This window comes from Stomoxys calcitrans, chromosome 5 (assembly GCF_963082655.1).
Source record: "Stomoxys calcitrans chromosome 5, idStoCalc2.1, whole genome shotgun sequence".
NCBI classification, from domain to species: domain Eukaryota; kingdom Metazoa; phylum Arthropoda; class Insecta; order Diptera; family Muscidae; genus Stomoxys; species Stomoxys calcitrans.
In genome coordinates, this window is record NC_081556.1 from 32,160,640 (window position 1) to 32,186,677 (window position 26,038).

General features: G+C 40.4%; 1 protein-coding gene across 1 annotated transcript in view; it reads left to right on the forward strand.

The window, feature by feature from the left end:
- Positions 1 to 26,038, forward strand: part of LOC106083260 (uncharacterized) — a 197,014-nt gene that overhangs the window by 53,379 nt on the left and 117,597 nt on the right. The gene's annotated exons all lie outside the window — the stretch shown is intronic.

Sequence of the window (26,038 nt, forward strand, 5' to 3'; positions counted from 1 at the left end):
ATTATGTAAGCCTCAGTAGTTTGGTAGATTGTGATGGAGAAAAGGCGCAACGTAAGGATAATACAACAGATTCAGAGAACATGATGTCTTGGCATAGGCAGGGTGATGAGGACCTCGCCCACCAGGGCACTGGAGACTATTCTAGATATACGATCCATAGATACACAGATTAAGTGAGAGGCGATGGCAAAAGCGATAGAGGATACTAGCAGGTCACACTATCGCGGTATAATCGAAGCGGCGATTCCTAATCTAGAGCGGCACAGTCTTAGTTTGACGAAATTCTCGTATTGCCATCTACCAATGTAGACCTCCCATCCGGAGGTCAACAATATTAGTTTAGGTAAGGTTAGGTTAAAGAGAGGGTGCAGATATTAATCCGCCCCATGCCACTATGGATAAACACCTAAGCCAGTAATCGGCTTGTTGTGCGCTCTAAAAACTATAAAGTCACCTCTAAAAGGAAAACTTTAAGTTAGGAATTCATAGTCCTATGTGTCCCGTTATGATACCAACAGCTATACTGACCTCCATCTTGCTTCCTTTCAGTGATAGCCTCGTCTTCTCACGATCTGGATCCCCCCATAGGTTTTTCGCCGTCCTATCGAACGTTTCGCTGTTCCATAATGTTGCATGCGTATTCGTCGCCGACTCCCTTAATTCGGACTGCATCGACCCGAAAGGCTTTGTGGTTAACCGTGTTTATTGACCTGGTTTAACCAAGTTTATATGGATATAGCTGCCATATAGACCGATTTCTCGATTTAAGGTTTGGGGCCATAAAAAGCGCATTTATTGTCCGATGTCGCTGAAATTTGAGACAGTGAGTTGTGTTAGGCCTTTCGACGTCCTTCTTTAATTTGGCCCGATCGGTCCAGATTTGAATATAGCTGCCATATAGACCGATTTCTTGATTTAAGGTTTAAGGCACATTAAAGGCGCATTTATTATCCGATTTCGGCGAAATTTGGGACATTGAGTAAGGTTAAGCCCCTTGACATACTTCTGCAAGACGGCACAGATCGGTCCACATTTGGATATATCTGCCATGTTGACCGATCTCATGGTTTCAGGTTTTGGGGCCATAAAAGGCGCATTTATAATCCGATTTCACTGAAATTTTACACAATGACTTATGTTAGGCTTTTCGACATCCGTGTCGTATATAGTTCAGATCGGTTTATTTTTAGATATAGCTACTGTACTTGTTAGTATTTTGGTCCAAATCGGAACATATTTCGATAAAACTGTTATGGGACATAAGGAATGCAATTTTTTCCGGATTTTGATGGAAGGTGCTTTACATATATACCCGAGGTGGTGTGTATCCAAAGTTTGGCCCGGCCGAATTTAACGACTTTTTACTTGTTTTTATACCCTCCACCATAAGATGGGGGGGTATACTAATTTCGTCATTCTGTTTGTAACTACTCGAAATATTCGTCTGAGACCCATAAAGTATATATATTCTTGATCGTCGTGAAATTTTATGTCGATCTAGCCATGTCCGTCCGTCTGTCCGTCCGTCCGTCCGTCCGTCTGTCTGTCGAAAGCACGCTAACTTCCGAAGGAGTAAAGCTAGCCGCTTGAAATTTTGCACAAATACTTCTTATTAGTGTAGGTCGGTTGGTATTGTAAATGGGCCATATCGGTCCATGTTTTGATATAGCTGCCATATAAACCGATCTTGGGTCTTGACTTCTTGAGCCTCTAGAGTGCGCAATTCTTATCCGATTGGAATGAATTTTGCACGACGTGTTCTGTTATGATTTCCAACAACTGTGCTAAGTATAGTTTAAATCGGTTCATAACCTGATATAGCTGCCATATAAACCGATCTTGGGTCTTGACTTCTTGAGCCTCTAGTGTGCGCAATTCTTATCCGATTGGGATGAAATTTTGCACGACGTGTTTTGTTATTATATCCAACAACTGTGCCAAGTATGGTTCAAATCGGTCCATAACCTGATATAGCTGCCATATAAACCGATCTTGGGTCTTGACTTCTTGAGCCTCTAGAGTGCGCAATTCTTATCCGATAGGAATGAAATTTAGCACGACGTGTTTTGTTATGATATCCAACAACTGCGCCAAGTATGGTTCAAATCGGCCCATAACCTGATATAGCTGCCATATAAACCGATCTTGGGTCTTGACTTCTTGAGCCTCTAGCGTGCACAATTCTTATCCGATCGGAATGAAATTGTGCACGACGTGTTTTGTTATGATATCCAACAACTGTGCCAAGTATGGTTCAAATCGGCCCATAACCTGATATAGCTGCCATATAAACCGATCTTGGGTCTTGACTTCTTGAGCCTCTAGAGGGCGCAATTCTTATCCGAATGGAATGGAATTTCGCACGACGTGGTTTGTTATGATACCCAACAACTGTGCCAAGTATGGTTTAAATCGGTTCATAACCTGATATAGCTGCCATATAAACCGATCTTGGGTCTTGACTTCTTGACCCTCTAGAGGGCGCAATTCTTATCCGATTGGAATGGAATTTCGCACGACGTGTTTTGTTATGATACCCAAACATTGTGCCAAGTATGGTTTAAATCGGTCCATAACCTGATATAGCTGCCATATAAACCGATCTTGGGTCTTGACTTCTTGAGCCTCTAGAGGGCACAATTCTTATCCGATTTGAATGAATTTTTGCAAGTATTTCGTTATGATATCCAACAACTTTGCCAAGTATGGTTGAAATCGGTCCATAACCTGATATTGCTGTCATATAAACAGATCTGGGGATTTGACTTCTTGAGCTTCTAGAGGCCGCAATTCTTATCCGAATGGAATGGAATTTCGCACGACGTGGTTTGTTATGATACCCAACAACTGTGCCAAGTATGGTTTAAATCGGTTCATAACCTGATATAGCTGCCATATAAACCGATCTTGGGTCTTGACTTCTTGAGCCTCTAGAGGGCACAATTCTTATCCGATTTGAATGAATTTTTGCACGAAGTATTTCGTTATGATATCCAACAACTGTGCCAAGTATGGTCGAAATCGGTCGATAACCTGATATAGCTGTCATATAAACAGATCTGGGGATTTGATTTCTTGAGCTTTTAGAGGGCGCAATTCCTATCCGATTTGGCTGAAATTTTGCATGACGTATTTTATTTTTACTTTCAACAACTGTGTCAAATAAGGTTCAAATCGGTTCATAACCTGATATAGCTGCCATATAAACCGATCTGGGATCTTGACTTCTTGACCCCTAGAGGTCGCAATTATTATCCGATATGCCTGAAATTTTGTACGACGGATCCTCTCATGACCATCAACAAACGTGTTTATAATGGTCTGAATCGTTCTATAGCCCGATACAGATCCCATATAAATCGTTCTCTCTATTTTACTTCGTGAGCCCCAATGGACGCAATTCTTATACGAATTGGCTGAAATTTTACACAGGTCTCCAACATATAATTTAATTGTGGTCCGAACCGGACCATATCTTGATATCGTTTTAATAGCAGAGCAACTCTTTTCTTATATCCTTTTTTGCCTAAGAAGAGATGCCGGGAAAAGAACTCGACAAATGCGATCCATGGTGGAGGGTATATAAGATTCGGCCCGGCCGAACTTAGCACGCTTTTACTTGTTTTTTTCTACTTTAGCGTAACTAGAAATAGTTGTGCCTATAATGACATTGCTTAGCAAAATAATAAAACACTATACCGCTATAGGCTGTAGCAACGAGTCTGCTTAAAAGTAACCTAAACTACAAACTTTTTTTTATATATTTTCGTATTCAAGAGCATTGCAGAATGGAAACCTAAAATAAACCTCACTTTGTTTGCATTTTCGATTTTCCCTTTCAAGTCTTGTCCTATTATAGCGAAGCTGCAATAAATTTAGAGTATTTTAAAAGAAACTGTTCCATTTTGAGGAACAATCCTTTGTTTATCAGTACTCCAACTTTGCTTATTCATCATCATTATATTTGTTGCCCAAACAACTTTCATTGCTTTGCAAGTATAAATAAAGAAATATTCTCAAGTATTCTGCAAAAAAAAACTGAAAAATGAAACCTAGTCTTGCAAGGCATCATATAACAACACTTCTACCTCAGAGTTTTTTTTTGGTTGTCTGCAGCTGCATGGCATAAACAGTAAAGAATCCTTTTGCGCTTGGCCTGGTTAAAATATTTGGTTGGCTGGTTTGGTTGGTAGCGGGAAACATTCAAGCAATTTATAATGCTGATGAAAACTACAAAGTATAGCTGCCATCATAGCACAACATAGGAGTCCCTTTATATAACTCAAGTGCCAACGCTTGGCATCCTTACACATTCTCTATCTCAATTTCTCACTCTTCCCATTCGCAATGTTATCCTGCAATCTGTCTGCTCTCACTTGGACTTCCTGACTGTTAAGGAGGGACTTGTTTCGCAAAGTAGTGAAATAAATATTATTTATAATTCTAAAGGTAGTAACTATAGAACCAAATAAAAAAGGAAAAGGAATAATAAAAAGAATAGAAAACAAGTAAAAGCGTGCTAAGTTCGGCCGGGCCGAATCTTATATACCCTCCACCATGGATCGCATATGTCGAGTTCTTTTCCCGGCATCTCTTCTTAGGCAAAAAGAGGATATAAGAAAAGATTTGCTCTGCTATTAGAGCGATATCAAGATATGGTCCGGTTTGGACCACAATTAAATTATATGTTGGAGACCTGTGTAAAATGTCAGCCAATTCGAATAAGAATTGCGCCCTTTGTGGGCTCAAGAAGTTAAATAGAGAGATCGATTTATATGGGAGCTATATCAGGCTATAAACCGATTCAGACCATAATAAACACGTATGTTAATGGTCATGAGAGAATCCGTCGTACAAAATTTCAGGCAAATCGGATAATAATTGCGACCTCTAGAGGCTCAAGAAATCAAGATCCCAGATCGGTTTATATGGCAGCTATATCAGGTTATGAACCGATTTGAACCATATTTGGCACAGTTGTTGGATGTCATAACAAAACACGTCGTGCAAAATTTCATTCCAATCAGATAAGAATTGCGCACTCTAGAGGCTCAAGAAGTCAAGACCCAAGATCGGTTTATATGGCAGCTATATCAGGTTATGAACCGATTTGAACCATACTTGGCACAGTTGTTGGATGTCATAACAAAACACGTCGTGCAAAATTTCATTCCTATCGGATAAGAATTGCGCACTCTAGAGGCTCATGAAGTCAAGACCCAAGATCGGTTTATATGGCAGCTATATCAGGTTATGGACCGATTTGAACCATACTTGGCACAGTTGTTGGATGTCATAACAAAACACGTCGTGCGAAATTTCATTCCAATCGGATAAGAATTGCGCACTCTAGAGGCTCAAGAAGTCAAGACCCAAGATCGGTTTATATGGCAGCTATATCAGGTTATGGACCGATTTGAACCATACTTATCACAGTTGTTGGATGTCGTAACAAAACACGTCGTGCAAAATTTCATCCCAATCGGATAAGAATTGCGCACTCTAGAGGCTCAAGAAGTCAAGACCCAAGATCGGTTTATATGGCAGCTATATCAAAACATGGACCGATATGGCCCATTTACAATACCAACCGACCTACACTAATAAGAAGTATTTGTGCAAAATTTCAAGCGGCTAGCTTTACTCCTTCGGAAGTTAGCGTGCTTTCGACAGACAGACGGACGGACGGACGGACGGACGGACGGACGGACGGACAGACGGACGGACATGGCTAGATCGACATAAAATTTCACGACGATCAAGAATATATATACTTTATGGGGTCTCAGATGAATATTTCGAGTAGTTACAAACAGAATGACGAAATTAGTATACCCCCCATCTTATGGTGGAGGGTATAAAAAGAACGGGAGGAAAACAAACTTCTAAGTAATTGTAGTTATTATGATGAGGTTGTAAATGTTTAAAAAAATTTTGAAGGCAGCTCAATTCGAAAAAGAGTCTATGGGGTATTTTGGCAATGTAACCATGAATTTTAAACGCTCTTGAGTATATGCTACATAATATATTATGGCATTTCACCAAAAATGATATTGCGGTGAATACAGTATGAAGAAGAAAGGGAAAGGATGGCTAGTCAAACCCATACGCGATGATTGGAACTTCAGCCCACAATGGATCCTTGTTTGAACCGTTGAGTGGAGCGGACGTTTTGTTATTTCACTCCGCAAGAATTTTCCTCTAACTCGTAATAGGTCATTATCTTTGGAAGAAAAATTTAAGTCACTCAAGGATAGCTGCTATAGAGGTATCCATTGGGCGGCTGATGATCTGCGTCTGTTTCCAGTGAATCGGCAGATCTAGAGCCCGGGAGTAGGCTTAGAATGGACTCCAAAGACCAAACAGCTGCGGTGGTGATATCAGGCCCTAGCATGCTGTCTGCTACTGAAACCATGACTGGTAGTGCGGCTGCTCCAGGCTCCACTAGCCGACAGACGACTGGTCAGCAGGGGCTTTTGACAAAGACACCAGGTTCGAGTCTATAGGACAAGGCCTAACCTATTCCTTCTTCGCATGCCTTTCATTTGCCTAGGCCATTGGCCTTCCCCGGCAAACCAACACGCTCTTTAAGAAGTTGAAATATTAGAAGACGTATGGCTCTCAGGTTTATTGAGAGGCTTGATGCGAATGATCCTATGGCTATCACTGATAGGGAGAGAGATTCCCTTAATTGCGCACGGGAATTCGCTGCACAGGCTACCCCAAAGACTACACGTCTAGATTCGGAAACTGCACCGCAGTCAGCCAAAAGGCTGCGGTCACCTGGAGGGCATCCCTAAAAGAACTAGGGAGAAGAATAAAAAGGTGGTCCAAGAACCTTTGCTAATGTCGCTAGGGACAGCTTGGTGATGGCAGTTGTCGACAAGGGAGAAGAACAGGGCTGCATACCTAGGAATAATTGGAGTGGATTAGTCAATGGACTGTCATCAGTATACTCCGATGTCCTTGCGGAATTTCCTGGGTCTCCTCCAGCTTGTAACGTTGCAGGCTGGCATCGAGACCGATACAAACTAATTGCCTTCGGCGATCAAAGTTCAATTCAAATGATTTAGTCAAGAAGGAAGATATTCCTTCTGAAGCGATACTTGGAAGACTAAGGGAATGTAATCCCAATCTTTTAACCATCGACTGGAAGATTGGTAGATTGGGTGAGGCTGATGGTGACCGGAAACATGCAGTATTCGTACTTAACTCTGGTTGTCTCGCGACTTCAACAAGTCAACAGATTCAATAAGTTGAAACTGGAGATCTATAGAAGCGGTGGGGTTGGAGAATCAGGAGACGACTCAGCAGTTGTTGGTGAACACTTGCCTGAAGAACTATCGACCACATCGCTAAAGTCTGGCGGATTGCAGAAGACTGAAAATCCCCCTGCCACAATCGAGACAGGAGGGGATGGCATCAAAACGGGACCCGACAAGCCCTGTGTGGTTGGGTCACAAAGTTGGACTGGGCTCAAGGTGAGAAGCACGAAACTCAGAAAGTACTTCGACAGCAGCAGTTGGTGAAGAATCTAAATAGAAATCGTCCACACCGTAAGTGCGAAGTGTCCCGAGAAAGAGTGGTTCCACAGCTTTCTCACCTGCCCCTGGATGCGTACGGAAGCTCATCATAACAAGTTCTAATGAATCTTTTGAGGATGAACTCCTGGCGACATCAGAAGACGAGGCTAACACAAAAGTGGTGGAAGTTCTGACTATAGTCCGGTTTCTGCAGATAAATCTCCACCATTGTAAGGCCGCTTCGGTGGCACTAAAGGTCCTCCTAATGCTGGGGGATTTGACGTGGTTCTTATCCAGGAACCATGGGTGTGTGGAGGAATGGTACGTGAAATAAGAATTCCGGGATTGAAACTTCTCAAGGATACGGGGAATGGGGGACACAGAGCCTGTATTCTTGCAAAGGGTAGTCTAAATGTTTTTGTTCTTCCGTCGCTAAGCACTGAAGATTTAGTAACAGCCAGCCATGAAAAAAACAAGTCTCATTACTGGCTGGCTTCCCTATATATGGCACACGATTCAGAAAAGCCGCTTTCAAACCTTAAGTCGCTGGTTGAAGCTGCTTCTGTATGGGGAAGTTCGGATGTCAACGAAATAGGTGAGCTGCTTCTTGAATATATTTTAAGTTGCAATCTCGCGACTTGTAATAAAGGGGATAATCCTATCCATATGGTTTTGTGTTCTGGTGAACGGCACTTCAAAAATCCACCTACTCCTCAATACTTAACCGGATCCAAAGGCATCACAGCCGCACTGAGGAAGACACCATCGGATGCATTTAATTTAGTGCTACATCTTATGTCTTTGGACATTGTGGCTACCGAAATTGCAGCGACCACTACCGTGAGGTTAAGGGAGCTTTCTCATTGGTCATGTGGCGGCTACGGACACTGTGTTATCCTTGACACAATATCCGATTATCCAGGCAGTGTGGATTACACCCTACCTGAGCCGCTTTTTGATAAGAAGTACTGCACCACTATTCCTGATAGAACCGATTGAAACTACGATATCCCTGGTAACAGAAGTTACATAGACTTCTATACGGATGGTTCCAACCTAAACGATCAGGTGGACTTTGGGGTGTACTCTAAAGATCTAGTACTAGTCATATCGAAAAGGTTACCCGACCACTGCAATATGTATCAAGCTTAGATCCTTGCAATTAAGGGAGTGGTGGAAGGGCTAAGATATATTGTCATTACGAAGATTGGCTTAAATATTTTCTCAGTCAGACATTAAATCCCTGGAGAACATATTTCTGAACACAAAAACCGCCCTCGACTCTTGCAGATCTCCCAACGAGATGGCTGAACAGTACAAAATTCACCTGTTCTGGTTGCCGGGCCACAGATATATCCCAGGGAATTGTAAAGCGGACGAGCTTCCGAGACTAGCAACTACCTTACACACTCCAGGGATACTGGAATCTGTGGGTATACCTCTAGCGTCATATAAGCTAAGTTTTCAGAACCACGCCCGAAGGGCAACGAATGATAGATGCTCACAAGGAGGGGGCTGTGATCATTCCTAAACTATGTGGCCTCATCTAGACTTGAAGAGGTGTACTGCTGTCATTGGCTAGAACAGACCCCGTGTTGAACATGGGGTACTACATTTTTTGATATTTGAAGGGGGCGCGGACCCTCCCCCTTACCCTAATTTTCAGAAACGCCAGATCTCGGAGATGGGTGGTGCGATTTAAGCGAAATTTTGTGTGCTCTCATATAGTACCCTAAAAATAAAAATTTGGTATCCAAATTTCGGATGGGGTACCTAGGGGGGCTGCCTCACCCTAAAACCTACCAAACATATATTTAAACCAATCACGACAATATGGGACTCAAATGAAAGGTATTTAGGATAATAAAACGTATCTGATATCCAATTGACGGACTAAGTGCTAGGAGGACCACCCCAACCCCCAAAACACCCCTAAATCGGACATATTTACCGACCATGGCAATATAGGACTCAAATGAAAGGTATTTGCGAGTAGAATACTAATCTTTTATCCAAATGTGGGACCACGTTTCTGGGGGTCCACCCCTTTCCCAAAACACTCCCAAACAGGACTTATTTACTCACCATGGGAATTTGGGGCTTAAATTAAAGGTATTTGAATGGAGAATTCAAATCTGATATCCAAATATGGAATCAAGTGTTTGGGGGGCCGCCTCTCCCCAAAAACATCCCCCAAAGGGGACAAATTTACGATCATAGCAATATGGGGCTCAAATGAAAGGTCTTTGGGAGTAAAGCACAAATTTGATATCAATATTCGGGAAAAGTGTCTATGGGGGCACCCAAACCCCACAACACCAACCAAATAGGATGTAATTTCTGACTATTGCAATATTAGGCTCAAATAAGATGGTTTTTAGATTAGAACACGAATCCGATACATATTTTCAAAGCCAACTCACTGAGTAGCTGCCCATCCCCCAAAACACCCCCAAGCCGGTCTTGTTTGCGACTATGGAAATATGGGGCTCAAATTAAAGGTATTTTGGGGTAGACCACGTATCTGATATCAACATTAGGAGCCAACTGTCTAGCGGACGTCCCACCACCATAACTACCCCCAAATAGGACGTATTTGCTCACCAAGACAATTTGGGTCTTAAAGAGAGTGGAACTAAATATTCATAGTTTTTAGGGCCAATACCCCAAACCGGACATATTTGATGACTTTTACAATAAGGAGTTTAAATGAGATTAGAAAACGAATTTGATATCCTATTTTGAGGGCAATGGCAATATGGGGTTCAAATGAATGATATATGAGAATACAGCACGTTGCAGATATATTTTCCGGGCTTAGTGTATGGGGGACTACCCCACTCCCCAAAACACCCCTAGATCGGGCATATTTACCGAGTATGACAGTGTGGGGCTTAAATGAAAGGTAGTGGTGGGTAGAGTAAGAATTGATACCCATTTTCGGGACCAATTTTCTGGGGGTCTACCCCTTTCCCAAATTACCCCACAAACAGCAATTTTTTAGTATCCATCAAAATATGGGGCTCAAATAAATGTATTTGGAAGTAGAATACGAATTGGATATCCAAATGTAGGAACATGTATTAAGGGCATCATCCCTTTCCCAAAACACCCCCAAAGGGAAAAAATATTTCGACCATGCCAATATGTGGCTCAAATGAAAGATATTTGAGATTTGAAAACGAATTTGGTAACCTATTTTGGGGCCATGTGTTTGGGGGACGCCTCATCCTGTAAACTCCTCTTAAGCCAATGGCAATATAGGGTTTAAATAAATGGTATTTGAGAGAAGAGCACAATGCTTATATTTTTTCAGGGCCAAGTATCTGGGGGACCACCTCTCCCCCGAAAACACCACTAAATCAGACATCATGAGAATATCGGGCTGAAATGAAGTATTTTAAGAATGGAGTTCACCTTACATCCAAACTTTAATAAACGTAGACCAATAAAGATCATATGGGATTCAGATAAAGGCACTTGTATTATTAAACTGTTAGTCAAGCGATATACTATTTTCGTAGCATGGTATTTCATTAAAGATCTTTAATTGTCGAAAATAAATATTCCAAGGAAACTTTTGTTCCATATAAAGTAAAAGAAGGCGCAGCGTAGCGGGCCCGGTACAGGTAGTAGACTATAGAAAACCTTCTGTGTGTGCGTCCCGCACTAGCAGTTAGAAGGAGTTCCACTTTAGGTTCTCATTTCTTTGAGAACCTGTCTGATTTAGCACGATGAACGAAAACGTCTAAGAGAGTCTGATGGCAGACTGCCACTTAGACCTAACCTAACCTATGCACCTATGCACAAAAAAGGAACCAAGACCAAAAATAAAAAAAATAAGTCTCCTTCCCTTCGTGTAAGAGCTTAAAGTCAAACAGTTAATCTGCCCCCTGAGAAATAATTTTCCGGAAATCAACAATTACTGTTAGCTGATTTTTAACTAAAATGTTGTGACTTTTGAAGCAAACTATTTGAAAATTTTGAACTTCTTAAATTAACGTAAACTAAGGCATTTGCTATGTATTGGAGGCCACTGTAACTCAGAGATTAGCATGTCCGCGTATGACGCTGAACGCCTGGATTGGAGTCCTAGCCAGAACATCAGAAAACAATTTCAGCGGTGTTAGCCCCTCCTAATTCTGACGACGTTTGTGAGGTAATATGCCTTGAAAAACCTTCTCACTATAGAGCGACAGCCATATGTAGCTTTGGAAGTAAAATTTAAAAAAAAAATGTTGCTAAGAAATTAATCATATTCCCATCTCCTTTAGTTGTGGGTATACATAATTATTTGCCATTTTCTTTAGCTGTTTTTTTTTACCATTTCCTCCATCGTTACTCTCCAATATATGATTGCCTTTAATTACGAAAATATCTGTCCGGTATAATGCTGGAACAATAGAAGATGAAAAATAAAATAAAAAAAAAAAATTTGGCAAAACAACCACAAGAGATTCTAATCTATAAAATCTCTATTAAATACTCGAAAATCCTTACTAATTGGCAACACTCAATATTTGATATAAACATGTGTGTTTTGCAAAATCTATGTACGACCACAGTTACATGTAAGTCCCAGCTTTATTCTGTGTATTTAAATGCTCACATGGATCTCTGCATATATGCATGTGTGTGTGTGTATGTGTGTGCAAGTTTAGGTGCGGGAGAAGTTTTTGCATCAAATACACACAAGTAGACCACAATCATACAAATCCCTTTGTTAGATTTGGTTTTTTTTTACACATGATGTGCTTGTTGTTGTGGTGAAACCTTTTGTTGTTATTTTTTGTTTGTTGTTGTATTGTTTTTATTAATACCCTTACAATCAAAGCTAATAATTCCATACACATTGAAAGACAGACAGACAGACAAGCAGAACGAGATAGTTGGACATTGAGTAGATTGGAATGTATAGCCCTAGACATGGTCACACATCATGGTGATGGGCATTGATTCAAACACACTTCAGTGCTTTTGGATAAATACAGTTGAGCGAATACGAGGCATTAAAAAGGCTGTAAATTGTGTAAAGAAGATTTATAAATTTTCAAAACAATAGCTTAATGGCAAAAGATGGTAGAAAGTTGGAGTTTTCATTGAATAATTTTGGTGCACAGAATAATATTTCTAGGAAGCGCTTGCTTTTTATTGATGTTTAGGTAGACAACTTATGGATTTGACTGAACATTGAATAGTAGGTGGGTTCTAAAAGTACCATCCACTGTACAAAACACCTTATAGCATTACGAGTCTGACTGCTGCAAAACGCAATGAATGACAGACGATTCAAGAGATCCTCTATTTTCGCCCTTTCCAAAATGTTGAAGTTGTTAATAAATTCTACGTTCAGTAAAACACTCAGCTGTCTTTCCATTTTAGTAAAAATAGTTCCCTTCTCAAGGAGCACGTATACTGTTTTTAACGAATATACTTTCTCACTTTGCTATCGTACGGGAACTTTCTCAAGGATGTCCAATGAGGTGATGGAAAACTTACTCCCTTACAGCTATAGCTTCGTCATCAAAATTTGAGGCCAGTTTTTTACCATTATGCCATTGCATATTCCATGATGGGTAGGTTAGGTTGAAAAGAGGTATGAATGTTAATCCGCCCCATGCTACTATGCATATACTCTTAATACTAAAAACTAACCTCGAAAAGGAAAATCTAAGTCACAAATTCCGTGAAACAAAAAAAATCCCTAATTATTTTCCGTAACACGCCCTTAAGGTGGTTCATGTCTAGTATTGTGTCCGCACCTAAGCGCCGCTGTCTTTTAGCAACGAAAGTACGGGCAATGACATAGGAAATGGTCCAAAGTCTCTTCATCTCCTCCACGTGCCGTACGCATGCATATTTCGCGTAAGTGAGCTCGTAGTCCTATGTGTCGCATAAGCGAGCTCGTAGTAATAGCCTCGTCTTCTGACGATTCGGATCTCCCCATAGGATTTTCGTTTTCCTACCGACCGTTCCAATGTTCCACAGTGTAACATGCGTTTTCGTCGCCCACACACTTACCTCTTACTGCCTCGTATCGAAAGGCTTCGCGTTAACCAAGGTTATTGATGGCAGTCCCCTGGGCTTCACTGCCATATGGTCCGCTCTTTCATTCCCCCTTACTCCGCTAGGGCCTGGTACACAAACAATGCGGATCGTGCCATTCTCGGAAAAGACATTTATCTCCTTTTAACACTCCAAGACTGTTTGTGACCTTACCGTTCTGTTTGTTATTGCCCTGATGGGCAGTTTACTGTCCGTAAAGACGTTCACACTCGACGTTTACACCAACCACCTCACACATTCCGTAATCGCCCGAATCTCCCACTGCAGAACCGCATTATTTTTGAGTTCTCAATGGTGACCCTAAGGCCTAATCCGTAATCCAGCTTGGATCTATTCGTATAGCATGAACTTTCAGATGGCAATACCAGAGTTCCGTCAATCCAAGACAGTAGTGCCACGCTCTCGACCTCAAGTTCCAAGTTTCAGGTGTCCGATAAGAAACCTTTTCCATTTCATACAGGTTTCCCTTCATCGCCTCTATTGTACTTTCAATTTATGATCTGCTTCTATCCTCCAGATGGCAATACCAGAGTTCCGTCAATCCAAAAATGTGCCGCTGTCAACAGGGCCTAGCACTCGACCTAAAATGTCTTCTCAGGTTTACGATAATAAACCTCTTCCATTTCATGCGGGTTTCCTTTTATCGCCTCGATTATACCGCCAATTTATGATCTACTCCTATCCTCTATCTATTCTCCCATATCCTTATGTAGCATTATCCGAAATCACCTTATCTTCCAGATGGCAATAGCAGAGTTCCGTCAATCCAAGATTATGACGCTGGCGGCAGTGCTTTGCACTCGACCTAAAGTGTCTTATCAGGCATCCGATTCGAAACCTCTCCATTCCATCCAGGTTTTCTTTCGTCGCCTCGATTATACCGCTATAGTATGATCTGCTCCAATCCTCTATCTATTCTCCCATTGACATATGTAGCAAGATCTTCCAGATGGCAGTACCAGAGTTCCTTCAATCCAAGACTGTGCTGTTGGCAGCAGTGCCTCGCACTCGACCTCAAGTATCTTCTCAGTCATTCAATAGGAAACCTCTACCATTCCATCCGGGTTTCCTTTCAACCGACTCGATTAAACCAAATCTGATTCCTGTCCAGTATTTGACTTTTTCAGGTATCGCAATTATTCTGTTGAGGAAACGTGGTGCGTCAAATCGGCCCACCTTTGTCTTTCTCGTGAACAGGCACATTTAAGTCTTTTCGGGGCTAACATTGGGACCCCTAAGTCTAGCCCAGCCGTGTGCCATCTGCAAGATCCTTTTGGCCCTTCTGCATAGCTGGTTCCGATCCTTACCTCTTAGTACTTTTATAATAGAAGGGTTCTTCTATTTTTATGCACAACCTCGGGTAGGTAGTTTTCACCGATCTTCCCTTGGCATAGTCATGCTGTTGGTATTTGAGCAGTTCGCTGGATTTCCTACTCTATATCATGGTATCCACAATATGTTCATGGTTTCGATTAGAAAGTATGTGGAGTATATAGATCTGTATACCTTTGGTGTAGAATAACTTTCCTTGTCGGGCTTAAGTATAAATACCACCCTTGCCTCCTGCCAGGTTTTCGGCGAATATGCGCGTCCTAGGCACACTGTGAGAATATTGATCAGATGGGGCGCCATATAATCGGCCCGCTCATGTAATAGCACCGGAATTATTCCATCAGGTCCGGGTGACTTATATGGTTGGAAGCTCCACAAGGTTTCCTCTACCATAAATTCTGTAATGATAAGCCTTCAATCACTCTCATTACTCCAAAATTGCGATATTTCGGTGAGTCCCATCGTATTCTGTGGAAATTTCGTTGTCATCAAAAGCCTCAACATGTCCTCCGTTGTCTTTGCTCTCATTCTCATGTCGTCTACTAACGTTTCAGTTTGGACATGGGTTTTTGAGGGAAACTTTTTTATCTTGGCGGCATCATTAACGCAGGCTGATAGCGTTCGCAGAAAAGCTTCCAGAAGGCACGTTTTGCCGCTCCGGTAATCTTATTCTATTCTTTGAGGCGTGCGTAATACACAACATAATAAACTTCCGTTTTTTACGGCATGCTCTATTTTAAAGACTGCGGACTGTCAATGTTGCAAATCTCTAGAACAGCTATCTTCGAAAGGCCCCACTATTGCAGTCGTAATCCTGTTGACATTGTCGTCAATATCTTCTATGCTTGGACAGTCTAAACTAACGTGTCCAAGTCTTCTTCTGAGTAGTCTTCCGAATTTTGTCCAGTTGATTTTCAACTTATTACGGAACATTTTTGGGTTCAGCGCTGGCAGTGCCATTCTTTGCCTAATGAAGCGGTGATCAGAGAACGAGAGCTCCATGGGGACCATCCGATGATGGGTACAAGTTATATAAAAAAACCAAATGCGGCATTTCTTCAGATTTTTACCGTTTGGAGTTATTTGTTATCAGATAAGGTACTAATTATTGGGCCATTAACTTTATATTAGGGAATTTTGCTCTTCTACTTTTTATTTATCCTTATATATATATGGGAATACTTTGAAAATAGGTTTTGAGTTTTTTTTATCCTGACTTTAAATTCAGATTGAATGAGCTTCACCTCATTTATTCACAACATTCAACTACTGTTAAGGTGGGATTTTGGTCTTGGTTCAATGTGAAATAAATTTCCTAAAATATGTATACTTTTATTATTATTTTCGGTTCATGTAAATCCCTTAACATAATTTAAAACTCCATATGTTGCCACCATTATTTGTTGAAATCAAAAAAACTCAAATTTTCTAGATTGCGTTTTATTTTTCATTGTGTTTAATTTTTTTTTTCTTTCATTCTTCTCTTATGAATGAAAACACAAATTACAGACAGTTGATAGACAGTTCGTCTCGACTCGCCTTGAATGCGACCAGAACTTATGTCCTCAGAGGCCATGGAAATGGCCAAAAGTATTCAATACCAAATGGAGATGTCTGCATATGCGGCTTAGCGTAACATCAATACAGCCATAGACAAGGTCCTGTGCCATTTGGATGTTTCAAAGATAGACACATACAGGGTGGCTGATGAATATTGCTACAATGATGAATATTGCTACATTTTTTTTTCGGTGTATGGAATACATTTTTCTTTTATTCATGTTAAATTAAATTATTAAATTAATTATTAAATTATTATTAATTAAATTAATTAATTAATTAATTAAATTAATTATTAAATTATTATTATTAAATAGAAAAAAAGTTATTACATTTTTTTTTGGTAGCGGCTTTCATCAGCCACCCTGTACAAATATCTTGCAAATGATTTGTATTGAATTCTCCTCACATACATATACAAGGAATAAATGAATGGAAGAATGATTTCATACATATGTACATAAGAGAAGAAGGGAAGGATAGGGATAGGCGAGCATATAATGTACTTACTGATGAGAAGCCCAAACATACAGAAAAATGTCATATGGTGAAGTAGAATTTAAGGAGAAATTACATGTGAAGTATACAAAGAATCATTTTACTACAATCTTAACAAGTAAAAAGGCGTTAAGTTCGGCCGGGCCGAACCTTAGATGCTTACCATCTCGGGTATATATGTAAACCACCTTTCATCAAAATCCGTTGAAAATTGCATACCTTATATCCCATAGCAGTTATATCAAAATATGATCCGATTTGGACCAAATACTAATATGTACAAGTCATTGTTTAATTGTGTATAACACAATATTGGTCTTTTTAGTAGCTATATCAAAAATAACCCGATCTGAATCTGAACAACATGGATGTCGAAATTACTAACATAAGTCAATGTGTCAAAATTCAGTTAAATCGGATTATAGATGCGCTTTTTCTGAGGCCAAGACTTTAAATCGAGATATCGGTCTATATGGCAGCTATATGCAAATCTTGACCGATCTGAGCCAAATTGAAGAAGGATGTCGAAGGGCCTAATACAACTCACAGTCCCAAATTGCGGCGACATCGGACAATAAATGCGCCTTTTATGGCCCCAAATCCTAAAACCGAGAGATCGGTCTATATGGCAGCTACATCCAAATATGGACCGATCCGTGCCATAATGCAGAAGTATGTCAAGGGACTTAGCTTAATAAATGCGCCTTTTATGGGCCCAAGACCCTAAATCGGCGTATCGGTCTATATGGCAGCTATATCCAAATCTGAACCCATCTGACCCAAATTAAAGAACAATGTTGAAGGGCCTAACATAACACACTGTCCCAAATTTCAGCGAAATCGAACAATAAATGGTTCTTAGACCCGAAATCGGTGGATCGGTCTATATGGGATTTATATACAAATCTGAACCAATCTGGGCAAAATTGAAGAAGGATGTCAACTGGCCTTACACAACTCACTGTCCCAAATTTCAGCAAAATCGGATGATAAATGTGGCTTTTATGGGCCTAAGACCCTAATCGGCGCATCGGTCTATATGGCAGTTATATCCAAATCTAGACCAATGTGGGCCAAATTGACGATGCATGTCGAAGGGCCTAACACAACTCGCAGTCCCAAATTTCACCAAAATCGGATAATAAATGTGGCGTATATGGGCCTAAGACCCTAAATCGGAGGATCGGTCTATATGGCAGCTATATGCAAATCTGGGTCGATCTAGGCCAAATTGACGAAGGATGTCGAAGGGCCTAACACAACTCACTGCCCCAAAATTCAATAAAATCGGATAATAAATGTGGCTTTTATTGGCCTAAGACCCTTAATCGGCGGATAGGTCTATATAGAGGTTATATCAAAATATATAGTCCGATATAGCCCATCTTCGAACTTAACCTGCTTATGGACAAAAAAAGAATCTGTGCAAAGTTTCAGTTCAATATCTCTATTTTTGAAGACTGTAGCGTGATTTCAACAGACAGGCGTACAATTCGTGACCGTTGTAGCCGTAATAGGTCAAATCACATCAAAAAAATATTACTTTACTTACTTTAATTGGCTATGACAGAACATTTGTTCCACTAGCCGAACGTAGAATAGCGTTCCAAGCGCCTCGATCTTCTGCGCTCAACATTTGCTGAACATTTTTGTGAGGATGTGGTGTTAGTTCCTTAAAACGAAGGAATTTTCAGAAGGGTCTCTACTCCCATCAATTGAAACTGGGACGATGGTGGGCACATCGAACACCGTGTGGACATCTGAGATCTCTTACTTATTTTAATTGGCTATGGCACAATATTTGTTCTACTATCCAAAAGTAGAATAGCGTTCCAAGCTCCTCGATCTTCTGCGCTTATTCTAAAATCTCTGCCACCAAGTTTCGAGGTGTCTCCCACCACTTGCTCTTTCCATCGGGCTTTTGGTCTTCCCGGTTTGCGGGTACCATCGTGTTTGCCTTCAAAAGACTTCTTTGCTGGAGCTTCTTCATCCATTTTGACAACATGACCTAGCCAACGCAGCCGTTGTATTTTGATGGGTCTAACTATGCTATCGTCGTCATACAGCTCGTGGTTCATACGTCGCCTATGTTATCCATTAAAGCAAACAGGTTCATATATTTTACGAAGAATCTTCTCTCAAATACACCAAGTACTACCTCATCTGCTTTCACAAGTACCCATGCTTCAGAACTATATAACAACACGGGTAGTATCAGTGTCTTGTAAAGTGTAATCTTCGTCTGTCGAGAGATGGGTTTGTTTCTAAACTGCTTACTTAATCCAAAGTAGCATCTGTTTGCAAGTATTATTCTTCGCTTAGTCTGAAAACTGGTGTCATTCGTTTCGGTTATGGCGGTGCAGAGGTAGATAGAGTTTTGGTTCCCAACTTTCTCCATTTTCTTTATCTGCTCGGTTGTACAAGGTCTTTTGGGAGTTGAAACCATCCATTTTCACTGACTCTCTTCGATTCTGTCAAAGGCAGCAGTTACTACTTCCGGTGATCGACCTATGATGTCGATGTTGTCGGCATAGGCGAGTAGCATGTGTTCTCTTGTGATTATTGTGCCATTCCATTCACATCTGCATCTCGTATAATCTTCTCCAGCAGGATATTAAAGAGATCACACGATAGGCTGCCTCCTTGTCTGAAACCTCATTTGGTTTGCAATGGTTCGGAGATATTCTTTCCTATTCTTACTGAGGAACTCGTATCAGCAAGTGTCATCCTTCAGAGTCTTATTAATTTTGCAGGGATACCAAACTCAGACATGGCTTGAAATACCTTTGATCCTAAAGGAGTATCGAAGGCGGCTTTGTGGTCAACAAAGAAATGGTGGGTGTTGATTTGTCCTTCTCGGGTCTTTTCCTGGATTTGGCGCAGTGTGAATATCTGGTCCAGGGTGAATTTACCAGGTCTAAAACCGCATTGATAGGCCCAATTATCTCATAGAGTTTAGGTTTCAATCTTTCACACAGTACGCTCGAGAGTATCCTGTATGCGGTGGAGAGTAGACTTATTCCTCTGTAGTTGGCACATTCAGATCCTTTCTTCTATGCTGAAGTTGCAATCATCGGGTATGCATTCTTCTAGCCAGCGGGTCAGCGGGTAACTCGTCGGCTCCTGCTGCCTTGTTCTTCTTCAGTCGGGTCACTGCTACCTGGACCTCATTCTGACTAGGAGGAAAATATTCTATACCATCTTCATTGGCTGGACAGAAAATTGAACTTTAAATCCAACATTTTGGAAACTGCAAGAAAGGCCACTCTTGCCCTATACACCTGCAAAGGAGGCATTGGCAAAAGTCCCACCTTTTTGAATTTAGACCGCGTGTCATGCCTTGTGTATATACTGCAGTTGTCAGACCTATAATGCTATATGGTGTTGTGGTCTGGTGGACGGCGCCTACTCCTCAAAACTTATCCGAATCCAAAGGATGGCTTGTTTGTGCATCACAGCCGCACTGAGGACGACACCATCTGATGCAATGAATTTAATGCTACATCTAATGCCTCTGGACATTGTGGCTACCCAAATTGCAGCGGCCACTGCCTTGAGGTTAAGAGAGCTTTCTCATTGGTCATGTGGCGACTACATACACTGTGATATACTTGATACAATATCCCATGTTCCAGGCAGTGTGGATTACACCCTACCTTAGCCGCTTTTTGATAAAATTTACTGTACCTCTATTCCTGATAGAACCGATTGGAACTACTATATCCCTGGTAACAGAAGTGACATAGACTTCTATATGGATGGTTCCAAACTAAACGACCAGGTGGGCTTTGGAGTGTACTCTAAAGATCTAGAACTGGTCATATCGAAGAGGTTACCCGACCACTGCAATGTGTATCAAGCAGAGACTCTTGCAATTAAGGAGGTGCTGGAATGGATAAGATATAATGTCATAACGACGATTGGCATAAATATCTTCTCCGACAGCCAGGCAGCCATTAAATCCCTGGAGAACGTATTTCTGAACAGAAAAACCGCCCTCGAATGTCGCAGATCTCCCAACGAGATGGCTGAACAGTTCAAAATGCACCTGTTCTGGATGCCGGAACACAGAGATATCCTAGGGAATTATAAAGCAGACGAGCTTGCGATTCCAGTGATACTGGAATCTGTTGGTATGCCTCTAGCGATATGTGAGCTAAGTTTTCAGGACCAGTCCCGAAGGACAACGAATGATAGATGGTCACAAAGAGGGAGCTGTGAGCATTCCAAAACTATGTGGCCTCATCTAGACTTGAAGAGGTCTACTGATTTGCTGTGATTGGCTAGAACAGACGTCTCAGTCATTCTGTTCGTCATGACAGTCACTGTCTAATCGGAAAACATGCTGACAGACTGAAGGTTGCCAGCAACGAATTTTGCAGAAGCTGTGAGGACATCGAAGAAGAAGAGTCTATAGAACACACTCTGTGTGTATGTGCCGCACCAGTCAGAAGGAGTTCTACTTTAGGTTCTCATTTCTTTGAGAACCTGTCTGATTTAGCGGATGTGAACGATGGCAAGTTATTGGGTTTTTTAAAGCGATCTGAATGGTTTGTGGTGACACCTCAATTACCAAAGTATTTCTTAACATAGTTGGCATTGCCTGTTGCATAATTTACTTTAAACTCCAATACATGAAATTGTACATTTTATTTTTAAGTAGGCTATGACTTTTACCTTTAATTGTTTTCTTTTTATTCTGTTCTGTTCATGTTAATTTTGTTATTTTCTTTTGCTTATTGTAACCAAGGAGGCCTTGATTTTTTGTCTTATATATGTGACATCACATTTGAAATTTTTTGAGTCATCTTTTAAACTTCGTAAAATAAACATTAAAATAGTTCTTTTTTATAAAAAATAATTGTGGTGCGATCTATTTTTGAGGGTTTCTCTGCTAGCCTCCACAGGTTCAACGGTAGGAACTTGAAGCCATCTTCCTTCTTCTGTTCCTGTGGTATTACAATGGAGAAAAACGTCTAAGTGAGTCTGATGGCAGACTGCCACTTAAACCTAACCTAACCTAAATGGCAATGACCAATTCATTGATTTCAATAACAATTTTTAATTTATGATTAAAAATTGAGGGATTTGGAAAAAAAATGTAAAACTTGCCCACAAACAATCCATAAATGAACAGCGGCCAATATTGTAAATAGAATAGATTTCATTGAAATATTGTCTTTGGAAAAAAAATTCACCAAAAATTTAGTTTTTTGTTTTTTGATGCCATCACAATTATTGCTCTGAAGTTGAATGAACTTAAAGGTTTACTTATGCTTTAAAATTTAAGGTTTATGTAAATTTTTGTTTATTTTCACACAAAGTATAGCAAAAAAGTATATATGAACAAACAAATCATGGGAAAATATTCGCATAAAAATAAAATAAATTAATATGAAAATTTCTATGACCATTTGAATGTGGAAGAGTCAAAAAACATGCATTCAAAAGAGCTAAAACAAAAAAAAAAAGGATATGTAAGCGCTAAAGACGATCAAAGTCGACATAAGGTTGTAAGTAACATCTGAATGGGGTTTAAATGTTATTTACTTAGTTGGATATCACAAAACGTTTGATGCACTACTCGAAATTAAAATAGATTTTCTCATGCACTGTCAAAGTTGCATCTATTAGCCAGACCAGGCCCGAAGGACAACGAATGGTAAATGATCACATAGAGAGGACTGTGAGCATTCCAAAACTATGTGGCCTAATCTAGACTTGAGGAGGTCTTCTGCTTTGCTGTCATTGTCTAGAACTGACGTCTCAGTCATTGTTTCCATCATGATAGGTCACTATCTAATCGGAAAACATGCTGAGAGACTGAAGGTTGTCAGCAACAACTTTTGCAGAAGCTGTGAGGATATCGAAGAAGAAGAGACTATAGAACACCTTCTGTGTATGTGTACCACGATAGCAGTTAGAAGGAGTTCCACGTTCTCATTTCTTTGAGAACCTGTCTGATTTAGCGGATGTGAACATTCGCAAGTTGTTGGGCTTTTTAAAGCGATCTGCATGGTTCAACGGTAGGAACTAGAAGGCATCTTCCTTTTTCTGTTCCTGCGGTATCACAATGGACGAAAATGTCTAAGTGAATCTGATGGCAGACTGCCACTTAAACTTAACCTAACCTAGCCTATGGGGAAGAATCTAAATTTAAACAGGTAAAAGAGTGCTAAGTTCGGCCGCGCCGAATTTTACATACCCCCCATCAAGGATCGCATTTGTCGAGTTCTTATATCGACACCTCTTCTTAGGCAAAAAAAGGTTAAAAGAAAAGATTTGCTATGCCATTAGAGCGATATCAAGATATGGTCCGGTTTGGACCACAATTAAATTATATGTAGGAGACCTGTGTAAAATGTCATTCAATTCGAATTGCGACCTTTGGGGGCTCAAGAAGTAAAATAGAGAGATCGATTTATATGGGAGCTGTATCGGGCTATAGACCGATTCAGACCATAATAAACACGTATGTTAATGGTCATGAGAGGATCTGTCGCACAAAATTTCAGCCAAATCGGATAATAATTGCGACCTCAAATGGCTCAAGAAATCAGATTCAAGATCGGTTTATATGGCAGCTATATCAGGTTATGAACCGATTTCAATCATACTTGGCACAGTTGTTGGATATCATAACAAAACACGTCGTGCCAAAATTCATTCCAATCGGATACAAATTTCGCCCTCTAGAGGCTCAAGAAGTGAAGACCCAAGATCGGTTTATATGGCAACTATATCAAAACATGGACAAATATGGCCTATTTACAATTCCAACCGACCTATAGTAATAAGAAGTATTTGTTCAAAATTTCAAGCGGCTAGCTTTACTCCTTAGAAAGAAGTCAATATACCAGATCGGTTTATATGGCAGCTATATCAGATTATGGACGGCTTTGAACCAATTTTTATTCATTCCGATCGAATAAAAATTGCGCCCTCTAGAGGCTCAAGAAGTCAAGATTAAAAATCGGTTTATATGACAGCTATATCAGGTTATAGACCGATTTGAACCATACTTGGCACAGTTGTTGGAAGTCATAGCGAAACACATCGTGCAAAATTTTATTCCAATCGGATAAAAATTGCGCCCTCTAGAGGCTCAAGAAGTCAAGACCCAAGATCGGTTTATATGGCAGCTATATCAAAACATGGACCGATTTGGCCCATTTACAATCCCAACTGATCTACACTAGAAAGAAGTATTTGTGGCTAGCCTTTCTCCTTCGACGGACGGACAGACGAACGGACATGGCCAGATAATCTTATATATAATAAAAATCAATTTGTGTTTGTTTGTAGGTTTGTTTGTATGTTTGTTTGTTCCTTATAGACTCAGAGACGGCTGAACCGATTTTCTTGAAATTTTCACAGATGGTACATAATGATCCCGTGGTGAAAATTGGGTACTACATTTTTTGATATCTGAAGGGTGAGCGGACTCTACCCCTTACCCTAATTATCAGAAACGCCAGATCTCGGAGATGGGTGGTGCGATTTAAGCGAAATTTTGTGTGCTCTCATATAGTACCCTAAAAATAAAAATTTTTTATCCAAATTGGGGGGATGGGGTACCTAGGGGGGCCGCCCCACCCTAAAACCTACCAAACATATATTTAGACCAATCACGACAATAAGGGACTCAATTGAAAGGTATTTAAGATAAGAAAACGTATCTGATATCCAATTGTCGAACCAAGTGCTAGGGGGACCACCCCAACCCCCGAAAAACCCCTAAATCGGACATATTTACCGACCATGGCAATATGGGACTCAAATGAAAGGCATTTGCGAGTAGAATACGAATCTGAAATCCAAATGTGGGACCACGTTGCTGGGGTCATCCCCTTCCCCTAAACACCCCCCGAACAGGACTTATTTACTGACCATGGGAATATGGGGCTTAAATAAAAGGTATTTGAGTGTAGAATTAGATATCCAAATATGGGACCAAGTGTCCAAATCCAAATATGGGACCCAGTGTTTGGGGGGCCGCCTATTCCCAAAAACATCCCTCAAAGTGGACAAATTTACGACCATAGCCTTATGGGGCTCAAATAAGAGGTCTTTGGGAGTAAAGCACATATCTGATATCAAGATTTGAGAAAAGTGTCTATGGGGTCACCACACAAATAGTAAGTATTTGCTGATTTTGCTATATGAGGCTCAAATAAGAGGGTTTTAAATCAATGGTTTTTGAAAGAAATCAACGATGCGATATTTTTTTAGGGCCAAGTGCCTGGGAGACCACCTCACCCCCGAAAACACCACTAAATCAGATATCATGAGAGTAGCGGGCTGAAATAAAGTATGTTAAGCATGGAGTACACCTTACGTCCAAACTTAAATTCGAAGACCAATAAAGATCATATGGGATTCGGACAAAGGCACTTATATTGTTCAACAATGAGTCAAGCGATATACTATATTCGTAGCATGATATTTCACTAAAAGCTCTCTAATTGTCGAAAATAAATATTCCAAGGAAACTTTTGTTCCATATAAAGTAAAAGAAGGCGCTGCGGAGCGGGCCCGGGTCAGCTAGTAATGACATAAAATGTCATGACGATCCAGAATATATATACCTAATGGGGTCTGAGATGAATATTTCGAGGATTTACAAGCAGAATGACGAAATTAGTATACCTCCATCCTTCGGTGGTTGGTACAAAAACTTCAAACTTTCTAACACAAATATATATATGCAGTATATCTATATTTTATGCTGTCTCCAACCAAATGATGATTGAAGTGACACGCTCTTTTCATTGTAGCGGTCGTATAAAAAGACTATGAAAATCAAAACCAAACAGCATCCAGTCAATGTTTTGTATGGTTGAAAAATATTTGCATTTTATTCATTGATTAGTTTTGCATGCGCAATTTTTGTCAGACGGTTTGTATTTCGGCTATTTTGGTTGGGCAAACACGAATACGAATATATGCATTTGTAATCTTCTTTTCCTTTTTTTCCCTGGAAAATGCCAATGTTATTTGGTTATGATTGATTAAGCACACTGTATAGATAGATATGTGTTTGTGGTTTCATACATACA